The 15,031-nt window shown below is 44.8% G+C and overlaps 1 long non-coding RNA gene across 2 annotated transcripts; it reads left to right on the forward strand.

The window, feature by feature from the left end:
* Positions 1-5,128: 5,128 nt before the first annotated feature.
* LOC121142748 lies at positions 5,129-9,639 on the forward strand. 2 transcript variants are annotated; one of them, XR_005879833.1, is made up of 4 exons: positions 5,129-5,217; positions 8,030-8,199; positions 8,630-8,722; positions 8,832-9,639. It is a non-coding gene; the product is annotated as an uncharacterized LOC121142748 (long non-coding RNA). The 2 variants fall into 2 exon arrangements; XR_005879832.1 differs by having other exon boundaries at positions 8,030-8,155.
* The last annotated feature ends 5,392 nt before the right edge of the window (positions 9,640-15,031 follow it).

Raw genomic sequence — 15,031 nt, forward strand, 5'->3', positions numbered from 1 at the left:
ACCACCTATATAAACACACATAAAAAGCTGGGCATAGTGGTGACTTACACTCCCAGCTCTGGGGAAGCAGAGACAGGATTCCCAGGAGATCATTAGCTAGCCAGCGAAGTCTGATTGATGCCCAAGTCCCAGTGAGAGACCCTGTCTCAAAATCAAGGTGAGTGGTGCCTGAAGAATGATGTCCAAGGCTGACCTCTCTGATCTCAACATGCACAAACACACATGCATCTGAACACACCAATACATACATCTTCACACACATATGCATACAAAGCATTTAAGAAATAAGTAGAATCTTAGCAACTTAGTTGCACAATTTTTTCCCTAAAGTGCCAGTTACGTGGAGTTCAATTCTCATGGACCACGTCATATACATGTCTGATTAAAATGTAATAGAAAACTGGTTTTCCATTCCCAATGTGTTCATTGCTCGGTCTCTGTTAGGCTACTGCTGCAACAGTATTTTGCTGGGTACAGTAATTGATTCACTGCTCTGCAATTTCTATGAAGGACAGAGTTTTACAATGATTTACTGAGTGAATCTATTTTCTCAACAGGTACTACTCAAAAACTTTCCACATGTTAGCCATGTGTGCAGGCCATGGAGAAGCTGTGTACTTGGGAGCAGAAACTCACAATACAGCCATGCAGAGAAAGCACAGCCAGGATGAGGATGCTGCAGCTGACACAGGAAGGTTAGCTTTCATTCAGTGAGTTCTGCCTGGACCCGCGTCCAGTATCCTCCCAACGGGCCACGAAATCCTCACAACCACATTGAGAAGCTGTTGCATCTAAATTTCTCATCTTTGTCAACAAGAAAAGAAGCTTCAGGGCTACATGGTGAAGGATGGAGCCTCTATTGACAGGCTAAATCTGCCTGGATCCAAACTGTCTTTGTTTTCCACCTCAGCAAGGGGTCTAGGATTTAAGGGGCACTACACACACTGTGGAATAGTGTTATGCACTCTAGACAGAGCATCACCATTCAAATTGATACAAGGCACTTCACAGACAGTCAATACCTACGATGTGGAGAACCATCTTAGGAAGCATTCAGAGTGTAGATGAGAAGGAACAAAATCAAGGCCCAGAGAATGTAGTAGATGGGGGTACAGCATGGATTTCTGTAGAAGACATCAGAATTGATAGAGAAGAAGTAACAACATACAAGATATTGTACAGTAAGCTTTTTAAGATACAATGCATCTGAGATGATGTGAATAGAAATGACCCCCATAAGCTTGTATGTTTGAATGGCTGGTCCACATTTGGTGGAACTATGTAGGAAGGATTAGGAGGTGTGGTCTTGTTGGAGGAGGTGTGTCACTGGGGGCAGGTTTTGAGGGTCAAAAGTCTCTCAAGATTCCCAATGTGGACCCCTCCGTCTCAGCCTCTGCTTGGGGATCAAGAGTGAGCTCTTAGTTGCTGCCCCAGCTGCATGCCTAAACTGCAAGCCCAATTAAACTCTTTCTTTAATAAGTTTCCTTGGCTATGGTGTCTCTTCACAGCAATATAAAAGTAACCAACACAACGTCTTATGCTTAGATGATGCCCAGAATAGCAATGAAGATATCGTTACCTGCCAGTTCTGGGAGTACATGGCATCCCAAGACTCTACCATATCCACAGGAAGGCAAAGATACAGGCAGGGGAAGAAGCAAAGAGACACCCAAGGACCAAAGGTGAGAGCTGAGGACTGTGTCCAGCTAACTAAAGTCACCTCCCAAAGTGAAGACTGATATCTTAGACTCAGTCTGGATTTAAGAATTCAGTATATGGATAAATTTCCTGTAGTTCAGAAAAATCCAATTCTGAAATTGGAAAAGATTCACTAAATACAGGGTAAATTTCCTGAAAAACACAGTATGCTCTGTGTGAACATTTTTTTAAAAGTTGAAATCCAGGAAGCAGTAAAATCCCATCTGAGTCTATGAATCTGGTCATGCAAATAAGATAGAATACAATCCAAAACTTTAGTACGTTCTCTTGCAGCTTGTCCCAGCTTGTTTTTTATTCTGTGACACCATGAGCAAAAAGCAACTTGAGGTGGGATTTATTTCAGCTTACTGTTTACCATCTGTCGTGAAGGAAGTCAGGGCAGGAGCTCAAGGCGGGAGCCTGGAAGCAGGAACCGAGGCAGAGGCCACTGAGGAATGCTACTTGCAGGCTTACTTCCCATGGCTTGCTAAGTTTGTTTACTTATACATCCTAGAATCACCCGCCCAGGGGTGATGCCACCCACAGTGGGCTGGGGCTCTCCCACCCCTTACACCAATCATTAATCAAGAAAATGCTCCCATAGACTTGCCTACAGACCAAGCTGATTGGAAATTCCTCAGTTATAGTCCCTCTTCCTGGATGTCTCTAGCTTGTATTCATCGGACAAAACACTAGCCAGCACACAGCTCTTTCCAGCCAATCTCTGTCCCAGAGGCAACCACAGTCCTGATTTCTCTCCCCATGGATCAATTATGTCTCTTTGAGCCCCCAGGTAAATGGAATACACAGTATAGAGCTCTCTGCTTTCTTTTACTTACTGTGGCCTTAAGGATGCATCTGTAGTTATCTCCCTTTATTATAGAGAGATACTTCATTGTATGAAGAAACAGCAATCTGTCCGGCATGTCCCCTGCTGGTGAAAACTGGGATTTTTTTTCCAGTTTGGGGCTAGAATATATGACATTGCAATATACATTCACTTGCAGGATTTCTTATGGATATACCTTGATTCTATGTGCCTATGGGATGTAGCCATGAGATGCAGACAAGTATATGTTAAACTTAATTTAAAAACTCCACCAGCTTTACTAAGCGGCTGCATGGTTTCAGATCTCGCTAATGGCATGCCGGAGTTCTTGCTACTCCATGGCCTGGCCACCTTTTGATACTCTCTCTATATATATTTTTTATCTTAACATGGGCATGAAGTGGCAGCTCATTTTGGTTTTATATTTTATTTTCTCAGAGACTAAAGGTGTTGAGCGTGTGTTGATGGGCTTGATAGTCATTGTCTGTCTGCTTTTATGAACGAACCTCTGTTCAAATGGTCCTCTGAGTTTTAAAAGTTTCAGGTTCTCATCTAAAGCCAGGTAGGAAACTATGCAGGTAGGAAATTATACAGACAATACGCGTCTAAGGAGTAGTTAGGAATGGCACAAGTGTTAGAGATGGCACAATGTCACAGGCCACCATGATCCTGATGTGACCACCGGACACTGATGATGGTGGTGGGTCAGTCATAAGCTACATTCTAAATCACCTTCACACTGCTGCGTGGCTAGATGTTCCCTTGAAGGAGGTGTGTTCGTCCTACCCACACCCAATACCACATCTATGTGCATCTGTATCCTCATGCAAATACACCCCTGGCTAAGGCAGCTGCTCTGAGTACAGCAATATATTCCCCCTCATTTGAAATAGCCCAAATGCTTCATGGGCTTAGAAGGTTCTAGAAAAGATGCATGGGAATTGCTTTCTAGTCATTCAGTTTTCTTCTTACGTGTTAATTTTTAATTTCTGCGTGTACATGTATGAGTGTGTACACATGTGCTATCCTATGTACATGGAGGACATGCTGTGAGAGTCACTTCCTCCTTCCACCATGTGGGTCCTGGGGGTCAAACTCAGGTCATCAGGCTTGGTGGCTAGTGCCTTTATCTGGCGAGCCATCTCATTTAAGTTTTTCAAATTCAACAAAATGGTAACTTAATACGACATTTATACTTACTAATATGTTTAATTTCCTTTAAATTTTTGTATGAAAATACTTCATCACCAAACCCTGAGTAATCCTGCCCAGAACAGCTTTCTTGAGGTTACTAGTCATGACTTTTAATATGAGTCATCATGAATCATGGGTGGTCTTTTCTCAGAGTTATTTGACACATATATGAGTGCTGGCCACGTCACTTTCAGGAGGCCTAATATTTGGACAATGAATTCACTTCTTTGTAGCTCAAGAGATCTGAGATCAGTGTCAGTGTTTATGCCTGGTTCAAACAGGCTTAGTCCTAGAAGAGCTGTGCTGCACCGAGCCAGCATCTACATTCTCTTTGGAAACCTTTTCTGAACTCTGTCCAGGGAATTTTCAATCCCTTCACTGGCCTTGTGTTTCCCATTGTTCTCTTCATCTTTGTGTTGGAACATGTGATGTATTGTACAGGCTTTGAGTAGAAGTTTTAAATTCACGGTCACAAGTGAGCTCCTTCAGTGTCAGTTTATTTTACGATTTTTCTTCTTTATTTTGGTATGCATGCATCTCTCTCTCTCTCTCTCTCTCTCTCTCTGAGTGTGTGTGTGTGTGTGTGTGTGTGTGTGTGTGTGTGTGTGTGTGTTTCTGACTAATTAGGACATCATGGCACAAGAGAGGTCTCATGTCCTATTATGGGTTCAATCTAGCAAGACCACCACAGGCTTGTGATGGAAACTCACTTCCTAACTAGTCCCTTCTTAACTAGTCTCTTCCTAACTAGTTCTGCTTGTTAGTTAAAGGATGTGGGGCCTGTAGGAAGTGAGGACTAGTTGGAGGAAGCAGGTCTGGTCTTTGAAGGGTCTAACCTGTCCTCTGGTTCTGTCTTCCCTCTGTTCCCTGACACACCATGATGTGAGAAACTCTGCACCACCATGAACTCCACCGCACCTTCCCCACCCTGGTAGACTGGAACCCTCTGAAACTGTGAGCTCTGCTCAGCCATCCCTCCTGTTCCCCCATCAGTTGTTTCTCCCAAGACAATATGGAAGACACTGCTGCAAAGATGAAGCCTAGGCCTGGAAAATTACTCTCATTCCTCCACTTGCTTTACTAGGGGAAGAGGCAAGAGAACAGAGGTGGACAGGTGTCCTCTGCTCTGTCCTGGGCTTCTTGAATTGAACCTTTCCTACCAAGTATAAGATCCTCAGCAAATCAAAGCTCTCAGGGATGATAACCACCCTCTCTGCAAGCAAATCTCAATTCAGCCTCACTCTGCAACTCCTTCCTTACCTCCCCACCCCCATCCCCCAACACTGGTTTGTAACAAGTAAGAGGCTGTCAGGCTGTTACCTGGTTCCGGCCACTTGAGTTTGGTCAACACATTCCCTAATCGCTCCCTAGTTTATTGTACTCGGAGTCATATTCAACTCTGGCCCACACATAGTGCAGACACTGGAAGAGTATGCAGCTCATCGTACAAGCAGTATCTGTCCCTCGCCAAGGAAAAGACCTCATTGTGTAAACAGGTAATGATTCTTTATAATCCTTAGTGAGCTGGTGCTCTGGATTCAAAAGTAAAAATTAGTAATAGATCCAAGGACTCTAGGAGCATGCCCACTGTTGTGATTTTGAATGTTTGTGTTCCTGAGGGCTCATATGTTAAAAGATTTGCTCCTATCTGGTGGTCCCAGGCAAAAGGGCAAGAATGTTAGATGGGGCCCCTGGAGGACATAGGTCACAGGGCTGTGCTTCTGAATGGTGCGTCAGATCCTGGCCTTGCCTTCATTCTATTTTCCACCATGAGACAAGTAGCATTCTGCTGACATGCCCTCCCACCACGGCATTCTGCCTCACCACAGGCCTGGAAGCTGCCCAGCTGAGCTATTGGGAACTGAGACCACAAGTCCACATCAGCTTTCCTGTTTTAAGTCGACCCCTCTGAAGCGGCCCGTCACAGGGATGAAAAGCTGACCAAGACTCGCAGTGTTGCATCATCTTGCACGAATAAAACAAAGCTGGGGCAGCAGTGCCTACGACCGGCTACCTGGGCAGCTGTACACTCTGGGATGGGTGGGATGGGTACAGAGCAAGGTGAATCATTTTTATTCTTATGTGTGTGTCGTGCGGATGCACATGTATGTGTGCGCATGATCCAGGGGTAGAGGTTGGGGCATCCTCCAATGTCGAGCCTTGGGTGTCTTCCACTTTTTAGTTAATAAGACAGGTCTCTCATTGGATCGGCATGTTGCCAGGGCCTGTAATCTTCCAGGGATCTACCAGTCTCCACTATCTTGCCATCTCTGGGATTACAGGCATAGGATACCAAACTCATTTTTTCACTTGGTTTCTGGGGATCTGAACTCAAGTCTTCAGACTTGCAAAGTATGCACTTTGCCCCCTCTATCCAGGTCATTATTGGCAGACTTTCCAGAACTTTCTTCCACCATACTTCAGGTTCTTGCTAAGTAAGCTTTCTGCTGCTGATCTGATGGCCTATCTGTCCAGGGGTGTAGATCTCACTCCCCACCGTCCCTGACATCAGACCATTTCGCATGAGTACAATGTTCCTCTCTGTGGCAGGTCTCATACTTTCACTGCTCCTGACATACCTGCCCCTTGCTAAGCAGAAACCAATAATAGATGTCCTCGTGACTCTATTCAAGTCTAACGGCAGCCATCTCTGACCCTCTCCAGCAGGACATGGAGGCTTAGGATATTTTCTCATAATTATCTCCTCAAAGAGGCAAAAAGCAAATCTCAGAAACTTCACACACTTTTCTCTAATTGCTGTAGCTGAGCATCTTTGATGGAATAAAGTCGCCCTGCTTTTCATTTGGATAAGCTGTCGCCTCTGCGTTTCCATTGTGAAGCAGTGGGAAGACTTGATTACTAGCTTCAGTGTGAGATGGGTAATTTTCCTAAAAAGGCTACTTCTACCGGCATATTTTCAATCAGGGCAGCAGAGCCTGCATAGAAACGTTTGATTAATATTCCATCAAGGATTTCAACATATGGTTCTGTGTCAAAGGATTGGAGATAAATCCATGGAGGCGGGTGCAACTCTGGGCACGAAGATGACAGTCTGTGACTCTCATGTGCAGATGCATCCAGTTTGTTGTCATAAAGACAACTGGTGTGCTGAGGAACATGGGCTGCAAGAGCCTTGAGGGTAGGCGCCTGGGGTTACTTAGAAAGACACATCTATAGCCCAGAGCTTCGTGTCCTGCATGCAACAAAGCGACACAATCAGGATGAAGTAAACCAGTTCTGTGCTGGGTGAGATCCTTAGAAATTGTGGGAAGAAATCAACTCTTTTCAAGAGCTTTTTGTGGTTGTTCAAACATCACTCTCATCTAAACTTCTTAAATTATTCAATGGGGCCAACTGTTTGTTGAATACTTATTCTGCACTAGATAAATAACTGTTAACCAAAACCTGTTTCACCCTCCTCTAGAGACTAGTATATCTAATCTCAAAGGCTTTCTTTGGTATGGCCAGTCATATACCAGGCTTCAAGTCAATGGAATATGAGAGCAAGCATGTCCATTCCTGAGCTGGGTTCATGTGATCTTCCTCAGCACTTAGCACCCTTCTCTCTAGCTTTTTCCTTTCTGGTTGACCAGGATGGAGACTACCATGGTAGCCTTTGAAGCCATCTGTTGAAGATGGTGTAACCTTTTGCAGCCTGGACCCTTAAAGGGCCTTTTAGCATGCAAGCTTGCTCATGGCTATTTTGTGAGCCAGAGTAGAGCTTTAGTGAGCTAACCCAACCACATAGAATGTGAAAATACAAAACCAGAAGAGACATAACCCCTTCCTTCTGGAAGTAATCAACCCTTGAAGGAACTGAGTGACCCTTCAAGTCCACATAAACTACAATTAGACAGGGTCTTGCCACAAAGCTTGCTTTCAGTGGCTATAGTAGAGTGAATGACAAATACCAACCATCAGGCCCTTCAGAAGACTTTGGTACACATCTCTGCTTGGACCACCAGTAATGAACAGCCAAAGGCTGACTATCCTTGGAGACAAACAATACAGAGACAGAACAGCAGTCTTGAGAAGCACTGATGACCCTGATCCCTGGAGCCTGATCAGCATATACCACCAGCATTTTCAAGAAAAGGATCCTCACTCTTGGAAGCAATTTCCAATGGGAATCTAGCTGCAAAATATGAGGTGTGATGTTTGGCAGGTGAGACGTTTCTGATGGGCTCACTTATAAAACCCTGCACATTCTCATATTAAAGTATACATGCTGTTGATTATTTGTTATGTGTTTGGTTTTGTTGGATTTGTTGTTGTTTGTTTCTTGAGACAGGTTCTCATGTATTCCAGGTTGTTCTCAAACTCGTTCAAGACAAGACTGACCTTGAGCTCCTGCTGCCACTTCCCCGGTCGTGGTCCCACCATGCCTTGCTTAAGTGGTTCCCAGAGATGGAACTATAGAAGGCTCTGTGTATGGTAGGCAACCACTGTACCAACCGAGCCACGTCCGAGCTCATAGGGTACTTGTATCTGTTTCCCACTTGTGGTAGTTTGAATGTATTTGGCCTCCATAAGCTCATAGGGAGTGGCACTATTGGGAGGTGTGGCCTTGTTGGTCGAAGTGTGGTGTTGTTGCAGGAGGTTGCATGATACATGCCTTTAATCCCGACCTTGGGACTGGAGGGCACACCTTTAGTCTGGGCCATACTTTGGGTTGGAAGTGTGTCACTGTCTGGGCGGGCTTTGAAGTCCTTTTCTCAAGCATCACTCAGTGTGACAGTCAGTTGATTTCCCGTTGCCTGAAAGATGTAGCAGTCTCGGCTCCACCACCACTACCTCTGCCTGCACGCCGCCATGCTCCCCATCATGGCGACTGAACCTCTGAACTGAGTCATCACAATTAAATGTTTCCTTTATAAGGGTTGCAATGGCCATGGTGTTTCTTTACAGCAATAGAAGACAACCCTAACTAAGATGCTACTTAACCTTCAACATGGGTTTGTTTGCCAGGGAGGCCACCTGGCTCAAACCATCTAGCTCAGGGTAAGTCAGAACATAAAAACCCCTTTATACTTCATTCAATGTCCTTTCTCATGAGGCCAAGTTTTAGTTTATGCTAGAGACTAAGGCATTCTTTCTACTTAATCCCTAGTGGTTCTTAATGCCCTCTGTGGATCCAGAGACTGGCAACAGATGTACCCTCAACCCAAGACCTAGGACCTCATAATGGATGTTCTGATTCTTCCCAAATCCTCCAAAACCCAAGGCAGCACTTCGAAAATGACAAACTCCATGAAAGGCTGACGTGCTGGGGCACTAATATAGGTCTCAGACCTGAGGATGGCGGGGAGAGTCAAGAGGATACCTGTCCAAGATGGAACCTGCATCCTCCAGCTTCAGATTCTGCAGATGTCTGGGCCTGAGGCATAGCAGCCATCTCCTTCCCACCCATCACCCATGTTCACACCATTTATTCCAACCCAGCAAGTATTTACTGAATACCTCCTAAGGGGAAAGATTCGCAAACATCCTTCCTCTTTCATCTCCTCATAGGAACACATTTTAGATTGAAAAAGATGTGTTACGATCCTGTGAAGGAAAGATCGACCCTGTCCCTGCCCAGGGACTTCGGGCTGAAATGAGGATGCTTGCCTCTCACCTTGAGCCATAAATAATTGAAGATACAATCAGGGCAATTCAGCCTGCCTGTGCCCTCCTCGCTCCACCATGAGTTAGTGTGTGGCGTAGTCGCAAATATGGGGCTGTGTCAGCAGATGCCTGAGAGCATCCTGTACTGAAGCCCGCAAAGCAGGCCAGTGTTCACATGCTGAATTTGGATTAGAGGGAGGGGAAGAGATTTTTAAATGCTACTATGTTGATTAACAACTGTGTGGTGATTTTATGATACGACACCCGATGAATCAAAGCCATTAAACTTGATGTTTTAATTATTTACCGAACTGAGATATCACAGAGCCTTGGAAGCCCTGGGTGATAGGACACTTTCGCAAAAGTATCTCCTTATAGATAAGACACAAAGCTGCAGGATTTGTAGCATGGTAGAGAGCTAACAAGAAACAGACCAAAAAAGACCCAGTGAGGAGCACCGGGGTCGTCTCTGGCTCACTGATACTTTACATTCGTGTGTCTCATTTGCTTATGTGTGTGTGTGTACTTGTCAGTGTGTGGAGGTTAGAGGTCAACGTGGATGTCTTCCTCTACCACTCTCTGCCTTATTTTTAAAGACAGACTGTCCCATGAACCTGGGGGTCACCAGCTGGAATGGCTGGCTGGCAAATCCCAGGAGCCTCCCTGCCTCCCCCTCCAGAGCTGGAATTGCAGATATGCTCTGCTGAGCCCGGCTTCGTATGAGCCCAGATCCTCAGGCTTGCACGACCAGCACTCTGCTGTCTGAGCCCTCTCCCAAGCCTCAACCTCCCTTATCTTAAAAATGAATTTACTGAGAGCTGAGGATTTATCTCAGCGCCAGAGCACTTGTCTGCAGGTTGTAAAGCCCTGTATAATCCCAGGACAGGGGATAGATAGTCAGATAGGTAATAGATGAATGATATATATATATATAGATAGATATGAATGACAGATACCGGATACAGATAATTTTATTATTATTATTATTATTTTTTACAATTTTGGGCTTACAGAGAAAAGGGGGATACTAAGATAAATCCACATCTGCTTTCCCGGACTACTAATATTCTAGATTAGTATGGTATATTTGCTACACCTAATCAGTTTTCATTGGAGCAATATTATTGATTCAAACTTCTTAGGGTCTCCCCATCCAGGACACCATGTCATGCTGTGCTGTCATTGCTCCCTAGACTCCAGTCATCTGTCACAGGTTCTCAGAGCTCCTGTGTGGTTGCAGCTGTGGCACAGCCTGTCCGTGAGCTGGGCTTTGTCAGGCGTTTCTCTCATGATCAGTTATTGGTCTCTTCAGTTTTTGTGTCTGGGAAATAATCAGGCTTTTGGTGCCTAAGTGGGGGAGCTGAAGGAGCCAGGTGCTAGACCAGCAGTGGCGTTTGGGGGACACCCTGGGCACATAGTGACAAAGGACCTCTCCCTCTCTGAGGCTCTTTTCATTGTACACAGGTAAGCCATGCCTGACAGAATGCTTCACACAGCTTTGTGTGACCCACCTTGTTTATAACTGACAAACCAGCTAGGTATCTGTGGGCAATTATAAAGGGCTTTAAAACCTATTTCTGCTTATTATCGCTTGCTTTTCTTCAACCAGGTGGAAGGCCCCTTTCTCTTAAAATTTGTTTACACATTAATTCATGCAGACAATGTTGTTTCAATCTTCTGGGCTCAGTAGATGAATCCAATCCCTGTCTGAGTTATCAAATAATATGGAGGTGCAGAGACTTCAGTTTTGAAATAATCTACTCCAAATGCAAACAGAACCAGCTCTCTCTGTGTCTCTTTTCTTCCCGAAGACCTAGGGCACAGTAAGACCGACCATGTGTGACTATAACCAGCAGCACTGCGGCCGCTGGCCCTGTCTCTTGAGTGCATTTCTTCCAGGGATGAGCCATGGCAGGGAGGGTGGAGGCCTACAGAAAGTAAGGGTAGGGTGGGCATTGCCATGCAGTTACTACCAGAGCAGAGCAGCCCTTTACAGCTTTGCTTGCAAATGGACCCAGAAGCTCCCCCTGCCTTTCTACTCCTGCTGCTGCAGGGTGGGGCGACAACCCTGAAGCCTGAACTGGAGGCCCACTGAGATGCATTTGTTCCAACTCTCCACCCTACAAGCGCAGCATCAGAGAATCCACATCATCTAGCAGCTAGAATGTAACCATACCACTCTTCAGTTCCTAGTGACCATCCTAGTCACACCAGCACCCCTCCCCTCGTGCACTTCTGTAGACTCCTACCTTGCTCAGCTCAAGTCAGTCTGACTCATCAGTCCGTGTGGTCTTTCCAAATGGAAACCTGAATGGGTTACTTTGATATAAAACCAACCAATAGCTTCTAGTTGAGATGGGAATTAGATCTGTCTCCTACCATGGCCTGGGAGCTCTTGTGTGGTATAGGCCCTGGCACTATCCTTCCCTCCCCTCCCCTCATTTCCACCCTTCTTGCTGCAGTCATTTTTCTATATGCTGAGAAACTTATGCTCCCAGGACCTTTTCACCAACTGTAGCTTCTCTTTAAATCATTGCTGAGTTTTATATACATTCTGGGCTCGAGCACCACCTTCCCAATGAGTCCACTGAGTTCAATCACTCTATCAACACTTTAAAGGATTTTTTTACACATTGCAAGTATATGTTTCTCTTCCTTGCTCATCTTGTGTTTCTTCTACTAGAGGAACTAAGTGCAGAGATCTTGTTCACTTTCACAGCATCGCCAGAAGCCACAAGAGACCTCTGCACACAGTAGGACATGTGACGACCAGGAGTGAGATCTCATGTTGGGTTTTTTTTGGAGGGAAGCACATTTGGTGTCTCAGGTCCTGAGAGAAGCATTCCAAATGGCCTAATCTGCAAGGGCAGGAGAGATTCGGAGGTAGCAAGAAGGGACACCAGCAAAATAGAGAACTTACGCCAAGGAAGACCTCCAAGGGTGGGAAAGGAGGTTGCCAACTGGGAAACAGTATTTATAAGCCACATCTACCAAAATGCACTGGCACAGAACTCGCAAAAGTTAATTAAAAAGACAGATAACCTAGTAAACAAGGGCAGATGGCTTGAGGAGAATTCCCCAGGAGGAGACATGTAAAATATCCCCTGAGCACATGAGCAGAGTTTAACTCCACTGATAGCAGAAAACACAAATTCAAGTCATAACCACCCACAACCTCATTCCTACCAGAATGCTACAAGTTAGACAGACAGACAGACAGACAGACAGACAGACAGACAGCCCAGAGGTTTGGAAGGTGTGGAGCAGCTAGGATTCTTTACCTGCTCCTGATGGAAGTGGAAAGGTTGCTACTTCACTGGGGAGTCTTAAAAACATCCAGGCTGAAGAACTAGGGACTACTAAGGAATTCTGAGGTCAAGAGAAATAATCTTCCCCAGGGAAGAGCAAACCAATTTGTTACCCAGTACCAAATGGTCAGTCAGTCTGTCAAGCATCTTGCTGCATGAAAGAAGCAAGACACTAAATTATATGCTGTTTATTTTATTAATATGTGTTTACAAACAGGTAAAATTAACTTACAGAGAATACCCTACAAACACTTGCTGGCCAGGGCAAGAAGTTACATGACATTGAAGGTAAATACAAAGAATCTTGGTCAGATTGCAGAAGTGTGCTGTGTTTTGTTTTGTTTTGTTTTGTTTTGTTTGTGACATCTTGGTAGGTTGGGGGAATAGTAGCAAAACTCATTAAGTACAGCTGAGATCCATGCCTATTCAGCATTGCCCCTGAAAAAGTTGAACATTCAGGAGTGAGGTTATGTAACTGCAATACCAGCACCTTTGGAGGCTGAGGCATGAGGACCAGGAGAAGGAATGTAGGTTCCTCTTTTAGTTTGTTTTCTGCTGTTGTGATAAAACACTCATCCTAAAACAACTTGGGGGGCAGTTTATTTGTCTTACAATCTCCAGGTCCATCACTGAGAGAAGTCAGGCCAGGAACTCAAGGCAGGAATCACCTAACTGAAGCAGAAACCACAAAAGAGCTTTGCCTACTGGCTTGCTCAACTTGATTTTTAACCCTCTCAGGATTACCTGTCCAGGGTTGACACTTCCCACAGAAAACTGAATCCTCCTACACAATCACTAATCAAGAAAGTACACTGATTGCTACAGGGGTAGTTTTTCAATTGACCCCCCAAAATGACCCTCATTTGCGAAGTTGACAAAAAACAAACCAGCTCAGCTGGGTCACATAGTGACATGCTGAAACAAACAAGAACCAAAACAAGACCTAAGTTCTATCATATTCCGGAAACCTTTTCCATTAATATCCTATGAGCTTATCTGAGACACACCCCATGAACCATGGCAAGTCAGGGCTCTATCTGGGATGCAAGGGCAGAGGGATCTGCATCAAAAGGAGCCCAGCTACCACTCCCTGTAAATGCTCATCACCAGCTCCTCTCTCAGACTCCGACCAGCTTTTCTTCTTATTCTACCCCAAACATCTTCTTTTGTCCCAATTCTACTGTGTGTTGTCCATCACGTGTTTAGTTCACAGAACTCTCTGGGATACTATTGGCTCCTGGAACCCATTTTTCCAGATGACCAGGACAGAACCTCAGCTCTATGACAGCTCTCTTTTCAATCTAGTCACAGACGACACCAGAAAAAGACTGCCCTCAAAGGATTCAGTTGGCTACCCACTTCCCCAGACTCTACTTGCACGTGACTGCTGTGGGCAAGGCCTTGGGTGGAGGCTGAGACATGGGGTGAGTGCAGGTTAGACTCGAGAATTCCTTGATGGAAGGATTCACTAGTCATTTATGTTCCCTGGCATTCTCCACCAAAAACCTGTGTCCCAGGATCTCAGACTCTGCCTCCCACCTCCTGAGTGATTTCTTTAGTCATCCCTTGTTACTGGTTGAATTGGGGACCCCCATGATGTTACTAGTGTAGATTCTAATCCATTGTGACTGTGTCTTCATGAATAAGGAGTTGAGTTTAAGCAAACACACTGTGAGAACATATTCATGGTCTTTCTGTAAATTACAAAATAGGTAGAAACTCATAATCTCTTCACATTTTTTGGTGGGGGGTGCAAAATAATGAACCAGAATCCTTGGCTCCTGAATTAAACACTGAGGAGAGTTTAAATAAAGAAAGCTACGAGGCATTTGATAACGCTGCAAAGACAAATGAGCCACCCACAAAATTGATCTGTGGGGACCAACACAGGCCAATGACAGTTCAGTTAAAGGTTAACAATCACAAATCCTAATAAATTATTTAAATATAATTTAAGACAGATATAGAGCAAAGCCTTCTCAAACCATACACTATCGATGTGCTGAAAATGGTGTTGTGACTTCCAACAGACCAGCCAGGCCCCAATCAATAAAAGACCTTTCTCCGTAAACCTTTTACCCAAGGCCAGTTTATCAATACCTTTTAACAAAACAAGTGTTTGATGCACTTACGATCCAGAGAGTGGATCCTCCTTCAGTTCACACACACTGTCCTCCTGGGGAGAAGTTTTTGTTGAGAGGACTTGAAGGGAGTCCATTTTGCTGTCCTGCATTTTTGTTCTTCATAGTCACCTACCAAGTCTACTACACAGGGCACCGAACTATTAATCTCCTACAGCAAAACCAATGGTAGAAGATACTCACTGGAAAAACAAAACAAAACCTTCCGGGGATGACCCAGATGACCCTAACCCAGCTATTCTCTCTCACACAGA

Source organism: Mesocricetus auratus, unplaced genomic scaffold, assembly GCF_017639785.1.
Source record: "Mesocricetus auratus isolate SY011 unplaced genomic scaffold, BCM_Maur_2.0 Super-Scaffold_100010, whole genome shotgun sequence".
NCBI classification, from domain to species: domain Eukaryota; kingdom Metazoa; phylum Chordata; class Mammalia; order Rodentia; family Cricetidae; genus Mesocricetus; species Mesocricetus auratus.